General features: G+C 44.8%; 1 protein-coding gene across 1 annotated transcript in view; it reads left to right on the plus strand.

Moving 5' to 3' along the window:
* The first annotated feature begins 2,175 nt into the window (after positions 1–2,175).
* The window catches only part of LOC119443086 (sodium-coupled monocarboxylate transporter 1-like), a 195,896-nt gene continuing 185,135 nt past the window's right edge, over positions 2,176–12,936 (plus strand). The window contains exon 1 of the mRNA XM_049662580.1: positions 2,176–2,461. The gene's annotated coding sequence lies outside the window, so the exon portion shown is untranslated. The remainder of the gene's footprint in view (positions 2,462–12,936) is intronic.

The following is a 12,936-nucleotide window of genomic DNA, read 5'->3' on the forward strand; positions in this document are numbered from 1 at the left end:
AGACGCTCGTCACGTCCACCTCAAAAGGCTGGATCCTGATATGCAATTTTCTGTTCTGCGTGGAATTCACGCCCTCATACATGCCTGATACACAGACTGCGATTAGGCGTCGCTTTCACGCGCAAATACCTGCACATCATTGGACGGGCAGACTTCCTGAACTGTTCAGTGTGCGGCGTTGTAGGGACTATAGACCATGTGCTCGTGGTGTGCCCTGAGTATGCGCGCGAAAGACTGACACTGGCAGCTACCTTGAGGCATTTATACAATAGACCACTGTCGGAGGACCTCTAGCTAGGCGCATGGCCACAGAGTTGGCAGACGATATAAGCAATGCGTGCTCTTTCACGTTTCTTAGGCGACACGGGCCTGGACTCATGCTTGTGATAACATTTCTGCAATGTGTCCTTTCACCTCGTTTCTCCCATTATCATCCCCCATTGTGACCCTCTTTCTTACCATCGTCCCCTTCCCTTACGAAGAGTAGCAGGCCAAAAGCTCCATTTTCCGAGCGACCTCTCCACATTTTCAAATTAATAAACTACTTCTTCTTCTACACCGCCTACAAATGATGTATAACATCGTCAGAAACCACACTAAATTAAAATTTAACACCTACATCCAATTTAATTAATCACGACAAACAAAAGGCAATCAAAATAAAACACTTTTAATGCCACATACTAGAACAATGGCATATCGTTTATCCTCCCTGCCCAAAACAACATGCGAATGGAACGCCCTTCCGCAAAGCGATGTCAACTCATCCACTCCAGGTACCTTCTTATCTGCAGTACAGATCTACTTGTAATCCTATGCGTCCCTGAAGTAAAATAGTATGCAATGTACATGAACGCACATGCAATAAACACAAATAATGAATGAATGAATGAATGAATAAAAATAAATTCAACGACGATTACGATACTCCCAAATGGGAAACTTCAGCGCAGTTCTATACGCGTTTTCATTTCGCGATATATTGGTTGGCGCGGACAATCTGTCATTTGCGGCAACTGGCAAACGGAGCGAAGTGTGGCGTGACTGCCTCGCTAATCCGGAGATTGCGAGAGGCAGTGTGTGGTTTACGCGTGGGCGCGATTCACAGCAGCCGCTGTAGACAAACCTCCGCTCACGCAGCGCTTTGTTTCCATATGTGATATTGGTGGACGGGCTCGCCACATGCCATCGGTGAACAGACGAAGGCGCGTTACTCTGGGGCCATCTCGTAGCGGTTGTCGCCGCAGAGCCCCTCTTGCGCGGCACTACGCTTTTCTTCTCACGCTTTCACCATACTCTCCTTCTCCGCTTCCCGCCTCATGGTTCCGCTGCACCCTCCTCACCCGCTCTCTTCCCTATCGCCATCTTTCATGCCCCGCTGCGCTCCGCGTTCGCTCTTTCATCCTTCGCTGTGCTCGTTAGCTTGGTTATGCCGAAGGACGACGCCGAGAGACGCCGAGACGAAACGCAGGAACGGGTGCCTAAGAGCTGCGCTCTAATAAACAAATAAATAAATAAATAATAAATAATAAATAAATAAATAAATAAATAAATAAATAAAGTACCATAACGCAAACACATAAAATATAAAATAGTACAAAACACAAAAAGATTGCACATGTGTTTTATTTCATGCTGAAGTTATGCCGCGTGGCAATCCAAGCGCAATAAAAAATTAAAAAAAAATATCACTCGCTCTAAACTCTTTGCTGTACTCTCGCTTTTCACTTCTGTGCAGTAAATGATTGGAACAGGCGCAAGGGCTCCTTAGCCGCGAGTAAACCTACATCGCGAAGACTTCACGTGAGGTGGCCCTGAAATAACGCCACCGTTTACGTCGTTACGTTCGGAAACGGGGTTTCACTGACGGCATACAAATTCGCTGGCGCACGCACACGTGTACACGTGGTCGGGCGGGCAGAGAGGCATTCATTAACCGACAGAGAGCGCGCGCCCTCGAGGACATCGACAAAGCGCGGCGAGTCAACGCACGCACCACAAGGTGCGCGAGCTTCCGAGCCGTGATTGCTGGAAGCGAAGGATACGGGAAAGGGCGGGGAATGTCGAAAAGGGGCAGCAACAGCTGACGCGTGTCGAGACAAGGGGGAGGGACAGACTCGCAGGTTTCTCGCGCTCTCTCTTTTGTTCCTCATTGCCGCCGGCTGGAGGGGGATGCCGGCAATGCTCTCCCGTGGAAAGCCCCGCAGCGCAAAACTGCAGGCATCGCAAAGCGTCACTTCACTCGCCGCGCGGCCACGTCGGATGCAACGCCGTCGCTCCCGGAGTCTCACCACCGGCGACGACGTCGCTTTGCACCGCTTGGCCCCAATACGCAGTGTGACCACATCGGCGGTCAAGTGCTGATCACTACCCGAGGATTAGCCGACGAAACTACCACGTGCGAATCGGCCGGTTTAGTGATTCCTTTCTGCGTGACGTCTGCGGCAACTTTGAACAGAACGTGAGTCCGCGGCGGCGATTTGCCACATTTATCGTTGGTTTTAGTGTCACACATAGGCAGTCGTTATTCGCGCGTAGGCATCACCGTTGGAGCTTTATTTTAGCAGATCACGGTGGAACACCGTTCCGCTTGTCTTACAATGAAAGTAACTTCACATCTGTATGTATTATTAAATTTTTCTCTTATGCTTTTCGAAAAATAAAACCACGGAACTGCGCAACCAGTTGGAAAGTGCTGTGGCTGCGCAAAATTGTTCTAAAGTTGTTCGTAATTGTTTGTAATTGTTGGTTAATTGTTCGTAGGAGCAGGCGCCAGCAAATCATGCTGCTGTGCACGCCATTAACAAAGGCGACCATCCAATGACAAACAACTCTTACGAACCGAGAGCTTTGTGAATTCCTGCCCAGGGCCTGCATTCGCAATAGTGTTCCCATGCTGCAGGAACGGCCCGCTTCAGTGAATGATAACACCGAGTGTACTATTAACGACGGCTTCCCGCTAGTGCTGATCAGATCTCATGAAGCACAAGCTTCGCTAATCCCAGATGCTATTTTTTAGGTTACAGCGCTGCAGCTCATTAAAAAGATAACTCAGTATTTTTCTTGATTTTATACATTCAGTGTTGCCACTAAAATTTTCGATGAACTCACCTTGCTTTGAGTAAATTTCAGAGTGACGAGTTAAAAAATAATTATGGGTTTAACGTCTCGATACAGCGCAGGGTGTTGTGAGGAACGCCTCATACATAATGACTGGCTTCGCAATAATTCTGATCACTGTACGTCGAGCTATCTAACGCGCAACCTAAATACACGAGCATTCTTGCATTCCGTTCCATCCGAAACGCGGCCGCCGCGGCTACGAATCGCACCCGCGACATCGTTGCGAGCGGCAGAATGCCACAGCCACTCGGGCATCGAGGCCAATGATAAAATTTCTACACGGTTTAGTTCACCGAATTTTTTATTGAAGCACGTAAGCGAAGCCAGTGACAAACTTTCGCTCAAGTGGGACCGTGAACAGAAAAGTGAGCCTGTTGTACCACTGAAACATTTTATTAATCCTGAAATGTCCTGGCAACGCCGACACTTACTGTATAGTGGACATTTTATTGGCCCAAGAGGCTTTATCGGAACTACCACCTGGAAATCTGAAGAGGTTGACGTATTTTCTTTCTACGACAGACTCACACACAGTGTCACCGCCGATTGTCCTATCTTACTTCCATAGTTCGGCTCATAGCGTTCGAACGATCAGCATCACTTGAGCTGGTATAGGTTACGTGTGTTTGAATTAGTGCGAAAATAACACATGGCGCGTCAGTCAGAGCGGAGAGGCATTGCGCTTCTTTTTCTCGGCGCTCTGTTTGTGCGCTCGTTTTGCAGCGAGACGAAAGCGACATCTCAGCCTTCTTTCTTCGCTGAACGGGTTGCTCGCACGTGACGTTTAGTAGAGCAGGACGAGATTGTCACGGGCAGCAGGTTCAGACTACACTTAAGGTTTCCTACGTAGTAGCACTCACGACTTTCCGTGACGCTTTCAGCGACCAGAGCACGCGTGCCGCAGCAGCGACGACAAACATTTATTGTTAGTGAAAAAAACGCCGATCTGTATGTAAGCGCATACTGAAATGGCGCATAAATAAGTATATGTCACACATGTACAGTAATCTCTCATTATAATGCAATTGCTTTGTTCGAAATATCGCTGAAGTTTTTCGTGGTCCCGACAACTATGCACGCATTTGACACCGGATTATCCGAAGTGTGTCACAGTTGCTCCATAGAACTAACTGGCAACTTCTTCAAGGTATTTGTTTCAATTTCCGTTTTATGAGCTCTCGTGCTAGTAGAGCGCACGAAGTGCATTACTATGGCTCTTCCATGGCGTATCCAATTTTAGCGAAAAACCGCTTATAAGGAAGTTTAGTTTGTGTGCCGTTGACTTCGTTACAACGAGGATTTACTGCATATCAGTGCCATAGCAATTACAGGGATTAACCGCGGTCGAACCAGGAATGGTCGCATTTCGGCAGGAGGACTTGTCTTCGTCAGGGGCGCCGTTTCGACAAGGGCAAAGGCCTTTGTCGAAACGCTGGCTTCAGCGACCATTCCTTGTTCGACCACGGGTAATCAACAACTCGCAAAGAGGATGTACATTTCTGAAGCCTAGAAAGTTGTTAATTATCCACCAGAATTCTGGCGATGCCAAGTTTTGCTTAGGTTAACGTTATGTACATTGTATATAGTAAACAGAGCTGAAAGAGGAAATGATCATGGCCGCTTTTGTACGCTTCCTAGCTGCAACTTCCAAAGGTATCGATTCAGCTTCTAAGCTAATTCAGCCTTCACGTTGGCCGTTGATGCAGCTTTCCACTGCAGGGTTTTCCTGTATGCCCGCGACAGTGCTCCTAGAGACTAGAACAGGCAGACGCCATCTCGGTTAAAAAAAAAAAAGAAAGAAACAAAAAAAAAAGCGCTTACGAAACTGTTCATGACATCGACCTTTTTCAGACGGCCTGGTCGCTGCGGCACCGTCGTTAGGAGTAGTCTTGCCAGTACAATGGAAGTTTGCACCGTGTAAAATATTCGTTGGATAACCGATAAATACGATCGAAAATTCTTAAAATGGAGCTATATTCACGAAAGGCAAGGTTCCTTTACTGGTGGCTAGCATAATCCTACTGGTGAAAACTCGCTATGATGCCCTAGAAGAAAGTTCGAAGCTGAAAAAAAAAAGAATTGTTCCGAAAGTTGCCGACTTTGTAAGCGAATCGAAGGAATCAATGACTATGACTGACGCATGACATCTCCTTAAATTAAATTGTAGGGTTTTACGTGCCATAACTACGATTCGATTCTGATGCACGCCGTAGTGGAGGACTCCGGAAATTTGGACCACCTGGGGTTCTTTAACGTGAACCTAAATCTAAGTACACGGGTGTTTTCGCATTTCGTCCCCATCGAAATGCGGCCGGCGTGGCCGGGATTTGATCCCGCGACCTCGTGCTCAGCAGCCCAACACCACAGCCACTGAGCAACCATGGCAGGTGCTGGACATCTCCTAGATAATAGTGAGGATAATTCCCGACTTTACACTTCATTTGAAAAATGGTCCTTCTGTCCAAGCTCGAATCGTTGCACTTCACTTATTCGTCGTCACGATTTTGTAACCTTACTGCTCTTATGGACAGTATACAATCGTAAATGCGTCTGCTATAGGGACTGTGCCGTGCAGTTCGAGCCCGTTACGTACGAGGAAACTTTACGAGCTATTCACGGCGTATGACGCACAAACACCTAAAATTTCCATGACCAAACAATCTCAGCGCCACAGCTACCTGCAAACTTATATATAATACATGACAATTAGTATCCAAATACAATGAAGCGTCACGCTTATTGCGCTTGAATTTTCTGAACATCGACATGCGATTAAACGTGCAAAGAGTCTATAGTGCTCGTTTTGACTTATCACTTAGGGAACATTACGTATAATGACGTACACCCCGTGAAACGTAAAGCCCGCATTGCTAAATTTCAAACAGGTTGCAGAGTGCATTATTAAGCCCTAAAATGGGATTTTACCGACGTTTCCGTGCCAGAAATTTGCGCTTGGCCTTTCAAGCTCTCGTGCGCGGCAGGGCACTTGATTAGTCGCGTTGTTAAATGAACTACTTAAGGATTTTTATCACAACAGCATTTAAATACCGAGAACAAAGAGAACATCATTTGCCAGCCGGCGCCGAAAAAACAACGCGAGCGCGCCTGTTGATATTTAATGTCACAAGAAGGGCGGCGTGGACGCGAAAACATTCACCCGAGTCACGAGGTGTAACGGTCCTGCCGTGCTCTGGAGATTTCCTATAAACTTGGATTGTCACACCGCATGACTGATGCGACTTCTGCGAACACAAGTGCCGCTACTCGCTTAGGGTGTGATGAAAGTTTCTTTGTCATGCTTATTAAAGTTGACCCCGCTTTGTGTAGAGATAGATGGAAAACTTTAATGAAAGTCCTGAGGTACGCGACTCAGCGCGCAGATATTTTTCTTCTAGCAGCCCGCTGTTAGGTGCCACGTCAGAGCATTGTATTTTCAATCGGTTGATCGGTTTGGGATATCAGCAGTTTGCGAAGTGTATGCGAAAACTATCATTAAGAAATAAACATTACAACTTGTTGGGAAAGCTTTTTTATTAGTCACCCAGCATGGGTATGCAAATAAGTTCAAATCTGAGCGGACAATGCTGCTTCTTCCTCGTTCCTCCTCGGTCAAACTTCTCTCAGCCCTGTGTCGCACTAAAGAAGATGTTAGACGTAGTTAGGATCAAACATGAAAAAAAAAGAGAAGGATGAAACCAATAGCGTACGTGTTGCTTACAACTGCCTTGATCAATAAAATATAACGTGGCATGCTCAATTACAGAATTATTTGTATGACTTTCAAAAAAGAATAAATATTTCGTTCTTTGGCACAAATATATTTAAAAAAGCAGTATAACAGTGTTCGGAAACACCCGGGGCTGGATTCGCAAAGCTTATCGTTCGTATGTGCTATTCTATCATTGGCCAACCAGCTTCGCTAATAATATGTCCAGCATCAGGATTGGCTGAAAAGTTCTCTTACGAACAATGCCAGCCTAAGAGGTTTTTGTGAATACAGGTCCATAGGTGCTCGACAGCTAATATTATTTAGGCCTTTGGTCAACAATGGAGTTCTTCGATGCCGCAGAAAGCTTCGATTCAGTTCACTTTCGTCAAAAATTCGACTCCGACATGGCACAAAAATGCGGTTCAAGTTACCCCAGGTTTGTGCATGCAGTGAGAGAAATTGCGTGAAAATCATGAGTGTTTTTTAAACACAACCGTATGATGTCAAAGTAAAATGACACTAAGGAAGCACAGGAGAAATTAAGCTTTTTTTTTTATTATTGAGATGTAGAAATGATAAGGTGAAGGACAAATGAAATCAATTTTTAAAAATAATTATGGGGTTTAACGTGCCAAAATGACGATATGATTATGAGGCACACCGTGGGGGGGGGGGGGGGGGGGCACTCCAGATTGGTTTTGACCACCTGGGGTTCTTTAACGTGCACCCGAACGTACACGGGCGTTTTTGCATGCGGCCGGGATTTGAACTCACGCCCTCAGGCTTAGCAGCGCAACTTCATAGCCACTACGCAACCACGGCGGGTTGGAGATGAAACTGGAAGAAAAGACCATTTGCCGCGGGTGGAAGCCGAACCCACATCTTTGGCATTACGCGGGCGATTTTGATCAAGCTACGTTGACGGTTGCTCTCACGTCTTTATTCTTGGGTATCTACGTATGCGCACGAGATCTAACCCTTGGAGTGTTATTCAGCGTCACTCAGTACCTCAGTAATTTGAATTACTCACTTCAGAGCACATTTTCTAATAGAAGTGGATGAGGACCAACTTTCTTCCATCCGTAAGACACGCTTTCAAGCCCACTGGCTGCCGACTTTCCGCTGCGTTTTACAGCACGCCCGTGGGACTGTTGGTGTACGAACTCAAGAAGGCACGTATCGAGAACCGAGAGAGGCGCCTATCCCTGTAAAAGTTGGTTTATAGATCATACGCAAAGTTTGCGAATCGCGCATAAACTGAGAATAAAATGACGATAAGTGACCTCACCTCGCACATTGCCTAGATGTCGTGTACTTAAACACCACGCGCCGCGCAGCCTTTCCGATGTACATGCGGGGAAAGGTCAGTGTTCCTGAAATCGGGAGCGTGCTTCGTCATCAACACACGTGCCACCAAGCCAAGCATAGACCTTTTCAGAATATATCTAAAATTGTGCTGTTTTGACTTCCGAGCTAGGCCGATGATATAGAACTGAGGTGAACAATGAACTTTACTTTATTATTGTCCTATACGTCAGCGCTTACAACACCAAGCTCTCAATTACACTGCTACTTCAACGCGGCAGTACGCGTTTCCTCCATTTCCGAGAACGCCAGTCAGCGTCTGCTACAAGCGGTGTGTGGCAACGTCCTAACCTGTTTGTCCTGTTCTCGCGGAAGACGCCCGGTTCTTTAGAATTGCAAATTCTGATCTCGAACCGTTAACATATGGCTCACCGGCAATTATAACAACAAAATTAAAGTGCCGTGTTTCGGTATTCCGTTTTTATATTTTGATGGTCACCCTTTCAAAGCGTCGAGACGGAGTACTGTGTTAGACAGTAATTTGAAAACATGTAAGAAAACGCAGGGAGGGTAATTAACACTGCAGCCCGTTCAGGTGATGCAAGAGATACTAGCAACGATAATGACAAACACGACACTGCTCCGGCTGAGCTTGTAAGTGTACACGCTTCTTTACATCTGTTATCTCGTTTTTTTTTTTCTGACATAATGAAAGCACTGCGCGCCCAGGAAACTAACTGCTGGGTACCACGGACAATCGAGTGAGTTTTGGCTGTGTTTTGCAGCGACTCCTACAGAGCAATTATAGCAATCACGCGAAGCGCTGACACTGCTGACACGTGCCTTCTGGTACGCGCGTACCTGGTGAGACGCTCAGGGCCACACGTCATATCTGTCCATCAAACTCCGTCGGCGTCCTGAAAGTCGGACAGCCCTCGCATAGCCTCCAGGAAAAGCCTGTATTTGCACACGAGAAACATGTCTCTGTTCTGGAATCCCAGCCAAGTTTAATGAAATATGTTACGGATCAGCGTTGGCCAGGGAACACGCTAAGGATACCCGATGAATAATTGCGATGCAGGCTATGAGCCATCGGGAACTACCAATCGGAATTGGGAAACATTCGTAGTACTACCGTTTACATGCTTGTGAGGTGCATATCTGCGAGTTAAATGCACCCACCGTGGCGGCTGAGTGACTATGGCATTGCGCCACTAAGCACGAGGTTAGAGGCGACGGCGGCATTTCGGTGGGGGCGAAATGCAAACACGCTCGTTTGCCGTGAATTGGGTGCGCGTTAAAAACCCCAGGTGGTCGAAATTAATCCGGAGTCACCCACTACGGTGCGCCTCATAATTAGATCGTGTTTTGGCGCGTAAAACCCCAGAATAGAATTTTTTTTTCAGTTAACAAAATTTTAACCAAATCAAAAGGAATTGAAGCTATCGCTTCAATTCCTTTTGCTTTGGATGTGGTATAAATGACGCGAATGGCACATTGGGAAAACTAGTGAAGAATTCAATGACACAAGGAATCTATTTCTTGCAGATATTCTCGACACTCGTATCTTATGCCAGTGCAGCTTCATCTATCGTTGCGGATGTTATGACGAGTCGTCGAGATTTCAATGTGTTGATGAATCATCTGCGAATGCAGACTTGACATTTCGCGCCTTCCAGGAATTGAAAGAAATGCAAATCCACCGCAGAGCTGCATAGCGGGGCCACAAGAGACAGCCACGTCTCCTTTTCCACCACGTCTTGTGTCGCCTCCTGCGTTCTGGAGTTGTTATTTCGTTGTTCGCATGGCCGACAATAGCAGACTGTTTTTGTCGACAACGTCGGATCGATTCGCACCGCGTTATGTGTCAAGAGTTACCGACAAAGTTGGGCTCAACCTGCTATGCCCCCTTCTCGGATCTCGGACGTCACCTCCAAGATATGAACTGCGTCGTGTCAGTTATCTATAGACAAAACAAACGAAGGAAGGACTAGACTGCAGTCACACATCGACGCACTATGGATAATTTATTTAAATGTTGGCGTTGCTCAGAGAGGTAGAATAACAACATGCAAACATATAACATATCAGGGAGGGAAGATCGTTCACGCTATTTTCCGCCTCTCATCGGCTACGATATTGTTACGCTTGCGACTATATTCAAGCTTAAAGAAAAAAAAAAAGTAGATACGAAGCTACGGCCCGCTACGCGCTGACGCGCGTTCCGAGGGACCGTAATAAAGTTTTATCATACCATACGAAGCTGTGTCACACCAGAACGGCACACCGTGAACGTAAAGGAGGAAACATACGATGACATCAACATAACATCACATACGATGTCATACGATGACATCAACATAACATCACATACGATGTCATACTATGACATCAACATACGGAGGCATGACATGACATACGATGACATCAACATAAACATTACCGACCCTAATATTCCATCATGTTCTGATTATCTCGGGTGTTTCCTTAGCTACGGCCTTGATTCTTTAATTACTTCTCCAACTAGATGTGACATGGCAGTATCTAATATGTTAATTGATCACATGTTAACCAACTTTAGTACAGATTTTACAGCAGGAGTCATCGAGCACAGCATAACCGACCACTACCCTATATTCCTGACTATAGGTACAGAAAATTCTAAATCGACTGAAAAGAAGGAGAAAGTATATTTTGACTCCCAAAAATTTATTTATATGATATAGTCAAATGACTGGACAGCCGTATTATGTGAATCATGCGCTGAAGAGGCTTATCAGTTGTTTTTGGCTGAAGTTACTCGCTGCATTCACGAATGCACTACTACATTTATCATAACTCGTTTTTTTAGTTCACCTCGAAAACCTTGGTTCACGAGGGCGCTACTTCGATGTATCTTGAAGAAAAATCGGCTCCACAAAACAGTAATTTGTGAGCCATTTAACTGTGAACTTAAATCTCGTTTCAAGAAATATTCTAACACACTTACTTTCAGAACAAGATCTTGGATAATGGCAATAATACGAGGCGCAACTGGCAGGTAATCAATGAACTCCTAAATAATAAATGTCGTGAGCATTTAACTAAAATAAAACCTGACACACAAACATCCAGCTGATATCGCGAATGCCTTCAGTGAGTATTTCAGTGGTAGTTGCGATTCTCAAGCAGATCCCCCATTACTGACATTGCCTCGTCATCTTCAATCTTTGTACTTGCGACCTACGAGTGCAACGTAAGTTCTTCATGTTATATCTTCGCTTAGGTCTGCTGGACCTGGCCTAGACTCTCTTCACCCATCTCCTATCAAGTTAGTTTCTAATGAACTGTCTCCTATCATAGCAGATATCGTTAACAAAATGTTTAAAGCAGGCATATTCCCCAATTCTCTGAAAGTTAGGAAAATAACACATGTTTACAAAAAAAGGCAATCGCGAACTTCTGAATAACTACAGGCCTATTTGTATTCTTTCATTTTTAGTAAAATAATTGAACGACTAGTTCATACACGTTTATCATCCTATCTAGCAAAATTTAATCTACTATCCCCTAAACAGTATGGCTTTCGGCAGGGTTGCTCAACCGAGCTTGCGCTTCTAACCTTCACCGATAAAGTCAAGATGGCAATCTACCAAGGATTGCTGGTTGGAAGTGTATTTATAGATTTAACAAAAGCTTTTGACACCATTAATCACCAAATTCTTATACATAAACTTGAATCTTACGGCATAACTGGCCCGCCACTTCAGTTTATTCATCGCTACCTAACCAATCGTACTCAAGTTGTTCAGATTGACGGCAAACTCTCATCTGCTAAGAACATATATCAAGGCGTTCCTCAGGGCTCGATCCTAGGCGCGCTACTGTTTCTACTATTTATTAACGACCTACCTAACGTTCTGACCACTACAGACTGTATATTATATGCAGACGACGCGACTATTTTTACTTGCGCTAATAATGTCGACGAGCTACAGCAAAATCTTAACATTGATCTGCATAACATAACTTCCTGGTGTCGAAATAACATGTTGTGCATCAATCCGCTAAAAACGGTTTTTATGGTTTTTCATTCCTTCCGACACTAATTTCGAAATCTATATCTGTATGTCTCGACAACAACCTAATACCAATATCTGATAGCACAAAGTTTCTAGGCGTAGTTTTAGACAGGCACCTGAAATTCAATCTTCATGCGCAGTCGCTTGTCGGTAAGATTTCTTTTGGAATACGTGCCATAATCAAAACCCGCTCATATTTTCCATTATCCATATCCATTCCCTTTATCATGCACACATTCACAGCCATTTATCTTACTGCATATCAGCGTGGGGTTACACATACTTCGCACACCTCAGCCAACTTCAACGCCTGCAAAATCAGGCGCTTCGTCTCATGACTTTCAGCCATTTCCTATCCAATGCAACGCCACTTTATTGTAGTTTAAACATTCATCCTCTTCATCAGCTCTTTGAGTTTAAGTTAACAATCGTGATATATAAGTTATTTCGTAATATTGCACATATAGATGGCTTTGTCATTGAAACTTTTGTAAATACTAGCGTTACTAGGTTCTCTAAACTCGATAACCGCCTTTTACCTAAAGTGCGCACAAACTATGGTAAGTTAACAACCACATTTGCGGGAATCAAACTATGGAATTCTATTCCACATACCATTAAATCATCACCGGCAGAACATATATTCAAGAACCAAGTTAAGAAATATTTTATACAACAACTCTCTTGATCATAAGAGCATACTTTTTTGATTGTAATAATAATAATTGACGTAGCTGT

This window comes from Dermacentor silvarum, chromosome 2, assembly GCF_013339745.2.
Source record: "Dermacentor silvarum isolate Dsil-2018 chromosome 2, BIME_Dsil_1.4, whole genome shotgun sequence".
Classification (NCBI taxonomy): Eukaryota; Metazoa; Arthropoda; class Arachnida; order Ixodida; family Ixodidae; genus Dermacentor; species Dermacentor silvarum.